Source organism: Delphinapterus leucas, chromosome 19 (assembly GCF_059928025.1).
Source record: "Delphinapterus leucas isolate spDelLeu-1000000601 "Yukka" chromosome 19, BTC_Dleu_Yukka2, whole genome shotgun sequence".
NCBI classification, from domain to species: Eukaryota; Metazoa; Chordata; class Mammalia; order Artiodactyla; family Monodontidae; genus Delphinapterus; species Delphinapterus leucas.
Window position 1 is genome coordinate 55,393,064 of NC_143147.1, and position 6,569 is coordinate 55,399,632.

The 6,569-nt window shown below is 35.9% G+C and overlaps 1 protein-coding gene across 1 annotated transcript in view; it reads left to right on the forward strand.

The window, feature by feature from the left end:
• TANC2 (tetratricopeptide repeat, ankyrin repeat and coiled-coil containing 2) overlaps positions 1–6,569 on the forward strand; it is a 349,573-nt gene that overhangs the window by 158,625 nt on the left and 184,379 nt on the right. The window lies entirely within an intron of this gene.

The window sequence follows — 6,569 nt, forward strand, 5'->3', positions numbered from 1 at the left end:
TCCAAACTTAGACGAGTTGCCTGGCAACATCCTTTACACTCACTCTACAGTGAGTCTGTAGAGCTGTGTCAGAAATGTTCACAGCTCTAGTTGAGTATACAGATCAGAGCTTCAGTAAAAAACTTTACAAGACTTGGTTTTAGGTCTTTTGTTAATTCCTGCTCATTAAAATTGCACAGTGGATGCAACTACTACATATTTACAGCATTACAGATCAGCAGAATAAGGTGATTTCTAGTTCTAGGGAAGTTATCAGTAGCTGTAATCTGAAATAGCAGGATACTATACCTCTGAAGCCAAATAAGACATGTTTTAAGAAAAGACAGTAGGCAAAAACTTGAGCCAAACGTAATCAGAGACATTTGATTCTATGGAATCAGTTTTGAATATTGAAAGACCTCGGGGATTTCACTTGCAGGTTGCAGAAACTTGGGCTTCATCCACTGTTGTAAATGACTATTCAATTTAAATCAATCGCAGATATGTGTTAGGAATAGCTTTTCTATTTCTAAAAGGAACAAAATTTTTTTCATGTTTTGAGGTACTGTCACATTTCTTGGGCAATGGAATATTACGCTCTGCATTTCCTTACGCAAATTTTAGTGTAATAAAGTAAAATAAATAAATGCACTAATTCTCTATTCCTGCATTGAGTTTTGGAAGAGAAACCCTATCAGAGGCCTTTTCTTTTCCAGATTTGCAAATCAGAATGATTGTAGGGAGACTAATCTTTCACTTCCTGATTGCCCATCTGACATCCTTAATCTAATCTAGCTTTTGTTATTGTCAAGAAGCAAGGTAGCTGCTGTTGGTTAAATTGCCAATGCTGAATCACTGTGAAAAATCTTGTCCGTGTTATTACTTACGTATATTTTCCACAAGCAGGAGTCTTTGCTGAATTGGAATTGAACCAAACTAAACCTCAGTTAAGATTTTCAGAAAACCGGGAAGAAACTAAAACATGTTGCCAAAGTGTTAATTGCCATACACTGCAGTCTCTCCTTTTCTTATCTGAGATAGATTTAAGGCACAGAAACTTTTTAATGATTTGTTCTTTTATAGTAAAGTTATTAAGCTCTGTGGAAATAAGTTTCTACTGAGATAAGATTAGTGACTTGAGGGTTGAAGCTATTATCTTCTACATAGTACCAAAAATTAACAATAAACAAATGAATTTAGTAGACTCATAAAGCAAACAAATAATCCATCCTCTTTGAATTTCTCTTGCATAGGATATATTAACCAAATAATGATCATATTTTATTGTATACTCATGCATAATAGCGCAGTTAAAGCTAGTGATCTGATATCTTCCTGTCCTTTATTCATTATCACATGCAGATTTAGGAAAATAGTATATCAGACAGAGGCAACAGTCCTAAGCTAAAGGTTAAATGAGCAATGGTTCTCAAATTTTAGCATGCTTCAAGAATTACCTGGAGGGCTTGTTCAAATACAGATTGCAAGACCCACCCCCAGAATTTCTGACTCAGTAAGCCTGGGTGGGTTGAGAATTCACTTCTCTAACAAATTCTCAGTTAATGGTGAAGCTGCTGGTTGAGGTGCCACACTTGGAGAACCAACTGGGTTACAGGGCTGCTGGAGGCTGCTTACAAACCTATAGGGTTCATTCTGCTGTTGACTTCTGAGGAGTAATTGGGGATGTTTCCTTATTAACTTAAACCTTTTGGTACCTGTATTTTAGGTGGGAAGAATAAAGCTTTTGTGTCTGAGAAATTGACATATATTTTTCCTGATCTGTCTTTTTGTACATGGTATCTGTGTACCCATGACTAGTTTTCAGTGTTGTCCTACAAGAAAAAGGAAACTGTGGATCAAACCAGAGCAAGTTGTTGATATTTGGTCTGCAAAGTTTAGGGAAAGCTGCAATGGGATATAGCTGTTGATCCAGAATATTTGTCTAATAAACTGAAGGAGTCAGTCTACATAGCATTAGATTCTAGAATACTTAATTTGTTTTACTCTTCCTCAAATCAGATTTGTTATATGCAGAAAACCTGAGGAAAAGTTACAAGTTAACAGTATGTTTTGGTTCTGCAGCTGAACCATGGAGATGATTGATGATGTTATATAACTGAACTACCAGAGTAGGCGAGGTCAAGTGAATTGTGTTTGATAATCGTCTTACAGTGGGGAAATTAAGGCCTAGAGAATTTAAGTGATTTGTGGAAGGTCACAAGCAGGATTTATTGTTGAACTCTTGAAGTGGACACAGTATAGTCCAGAAATACATTGTCCCTAATTCTATTGCTGTGTAAATTCTATAAGCACCCCTTGACTGACCCTTAAATTAAAAAGTAGAAAATTCAGTTTTTTCATATGAGACAGGGCTGTATTCTCTTTTTAGGGTAACCAACTGATATCAGTGATTTCAATAAAACAATTCCCAAAATAAAGGAACATGCTCACCCTACACTCTGACTTTTCTACCTACAGCATTAGTTATTAGCTGTGTGATTTTAGGCAGGTCACTTAACCTGTCTAAGCCTGTTTCCTCAGTTGTAAAAATGGAAATGGTAACCTTAGATTAATAAATCTAGAGCACTTAGCACAATGCTTGTTTTATAGTAAATGCTTATAAATGTTATCTAATTCTGTTATTATTATAGTGATGATCCTGAGGTGTATAACACAAGATTTTAAAGTTTTTCTAAACAATCAGGAAAAACAAGGTGTAAAGGTTTAGGGTCATTTTTAATTAAATGTGTCTTATTGTGTTTCAATTATGTTTTTCCCCTAACTAGTTCTGTGATCTTAAGCATGTCATGTAACGTCTCTGTGCCTCAATTTCCTATCACAGCAACGTTACATATAACATGATGTTACTTATATAATTTAACAAATTAAGTATATATTTGTATAGATACATGAGTACACATTCAAAGGGGAAAATGTCCAGAAGAATACCCCAAACTAACATCAGTTGCCTGAAGAGGGAGAGAATTGGGATTGTTTGGGTGTCAGAGGAGAAAGTAGCATTGGTGAGATAATGATCACGTTAGCAGTGGTTGTATCTGGCTGGTGGGATTACAGATGATTTTACTTTTCTTTTTTGGGCAATATATGTTAGTGAATGAGAGCTCTGGTTCTGAAATCCTGAGTTTAATTCCTGACTCTGTCGCCTACTAGCTATGTGAATACATGTGACATTCATAGTCTTAAATTCCTTGTCTATAAGATTGTGATAAAAATAGGTCTTTTTTTATTTTTTACAATAACTCTATCTCGTAGAGTTGTTAAGATTAAGTAAAATAATGTATATGACAAGTGATTAGCTCAGGCAAAACAAACAAGAAGAGATATGTAGCACCCTTCCTGTTATTGTTCTTCATCATCATGATCATACTCTTCTTCATTTTCTAAAGTTTCTGCAATGAATTTGTGTTGAAATTTTTCAGTAATCAGGTGCTGTACAGGATAGCAACATTCCTTATGTCTTAGTTTTTTAAGTTTTTAGTTTGCATGTTATAACACATAATTTCAAGTGTAGAAATGACCCTTGATGCAGATGGCAGGCCATGTTGACAGTTTTATAGGACTTTTGACTACATGTGCAAGGTTAAGGGCCAAAGTCCAGACCAGTGTTCTGAAAATAGACAGGCTTTTATCCACAGCAGATACTTTCAGAGGAATTTGAGATTAATCTTTTTGTAATAGATTCTTTTAAATCTCTTTAAAAATGGCACTGTCCTTCAAAGGACAGTGTTATTTAAGGTGACAACAAAATTAAGATGTATTTGCAACTCAAGAATGGAAGAGAGTTTTATGATACTTATTTGAAAGTACATACTCATATTTATATAGTTTTTGAATTGGTAAAGGATTTTTCATTTGGATTTCTTATCAGCATGGTACTCTATAGCACAAGTACAAACCACTGTTGATAGATGAAATATTTTACATAAAGTGAGTAGTTCCTCGAATCCTCTTTTTCCAACTCCTGTATAGTCATGGTCATTCCACTTAGAAGAAAAGGACGATTTGTTTTCTCATTTTCTTCCTTCCATGTTATTCCTGAAAACATTATCAAATGTTATCTTTATCCTAAATAGTTAGGCATGCTTCTTTTATTTTTTTCTTTTGGCTATGAATTTTATACTTTAGACATAAAACCCTCTGATTTTTGATTGGTATATGGATACCAGAAGCCTTTTTCTTGTAATTCACATCTTCTGTTATGTTGTATTTGTATTCCTTAAGTCTACTATGTTGTAAACACAATAAGTATACAGCAAGATTTTTAACCTGAATTAAACAGGTGAGCTTTAGGGAGGCGGGTTCTAAACTCCTTAAAATTACATACAAACACCATTCTATATGCATATAGGTACTTTTTCCTATAACAGCTTCTCAAAATGGTCTGTAACACATACTTCCCCCCACCCCCAAGAGAAAGGAAAAAAGAAATGCTGTTATAAAGGTTGACATGAAATGAAGGTTGTTAATGGCACAACTGTTAGAACAACAACAACAAAAAGCACCTAAAAGTTGGATAGTGGACAGACTTGTAAATCGGATGAAGGGTATAAATGAACTTCAGTGCTGCCCCAATCGAGGTATGAAAGTCAGTATAGCAACTAGAGATAGGAAGCAGAGAGATAAACAGGAATAATTTCAGTATATTTTAAGTATGAGAGATACTGCCTGAAAACTGATTATGAACATAAACACACCAAAGAGCTAGAATACGAAAATAAATAGCTTTTCATCTGCACACTCCCTTATCCAGTAGTAAGTTCTTAACATGTTAGAAAGTTCTTTCCATGGACAGATGCTTTGTTGAATAGAACTTTTCACTTTGAGCATTTTCAGTTGTTTCATTGATTCATATTTTATCATTATTTAAAAGGTTAACCATCTTTTAACTAACTTTTAGATTGACTTTTTTCAAGGTGTTTTGCATCACAAATTGTAAAGACTTGGGCTGTGAGTATGGTGCTTAGATCCGTAATTTAGTTAGATATCCAAATGGACAGTTTTTTCATTAACTCTGAAAACCGTTTTAACTTTTGGTTTTTTGAGGCAGTAAAATGCACTAGTTTAGACAACAGACCCTGGAGCCAGACTGCCTGTGTTCAAATACTGACTCTACCACTTAGTGCTTGTGTGACCTTGGGCAAATTACTTAACCATAAGAATGATTACTTTCCTTATCTGTAAAATGGGGATTATAATATTACCTGTATCATAGGAATGCTATGAAGACGTAATAAAATATGTAAAATAATAAGGACAACTATGTGGTCCATAGTTAGTGCTAGATAACTCTTAGCTACAATTTTTAAAGTGTTTCAGAGCCTTTACTACGCTTTATCTAAGAATGTTATGGGTAAGGTTATATCCTTTTTATGAGCGCTTTGCAAAGAGGATAAAATTACACGTATAACCTGTTGTCACTGGCCTGTTTTCATAAGCAGTCCATGTATAGATACTAAGTTTTGTGGGTTTTGGTTGTTTTTTTAGTGGAGGCAGCTTTTCATAATGGTAAATAGCCCTGGGGTCAAATGAGCTTGGTTAAGTTCTAATTATGCCACTTACTAGCTGTATAACTTTTATTACTTAATCTTTCTAATTTTCTGGTTCCTCATCTGTAAAATAACCCTACTCCATAGGGTGTGATGATTAAATAAGATAATACACATAATGTGCTTAGCACAATGTCTGGAACATCAGTTATTATGACTAACAACATCTCTCACATTTGTGTATTATTATACATTTATTTCTAAAAAAAAATGTTTTGTGTTTTTCTTTTCCTAAACAGTATATACATTCCGGCAGCCCAATGTTCATGAAAAATTCAGTGGGAACAAGGAAGAGACAGAAAGCTGTTCTTGACTTGTGTTTTTTGTTTTTTTGTTTTTGTTTTGTTTTGTTTTTACGGTGGGTGGGCCTCTCACTGTTGTGGCCTCTCCCGTTGCGGAGCACAGGCTCCGGATGCGCAGGCTCAGCGGCCATGGCTCACGGGCCCAGCCGCTCCGCGGCATGTGGGATCTTCCCGGACCGGGGCACGAACCCGTGTCCCCTGCATCGGCAGGCGGACTCTCAACCACTGCGCCACCAGGGAAGCCCCTTGACTTGTGTTTTGATACCTAAGAAGCTAGAGATTTATGAATTTTGTATCTGATATCACCACTGCCATCCTTCATCTCTAAGTCACTTAAAATCCTCTTTGTCATTTTGTTTTTTCCTTATCTGGAAGTTATTCATTATAACATTTTTTTTTAAACATCTTTATTGGGGTATAATTGCTTTACAATGGTGTGTTAGTTTCTGTTTTATAACAAAGTGAATCAGTCATACATATACATATGTTCCCATATCTCCTCCCTCTTGCGTCTCCCTCCCTCCCACCCTCCCTATCCCACCCCTCCAGGCGGTCACAAAGCACCGAGCCGATATCCCTGTGCCATGCGGCTGCTTCCCACTAGCTATCTACCTTACGTTTGTTAGTGTGTATATGTCCATGACTCTCTCTCGCCCTGTCACATTTCACCCTTCCCCCTCCCCATATCCTCAAGTCTGTTCTCCAGTAGGTCTGTGTCTTT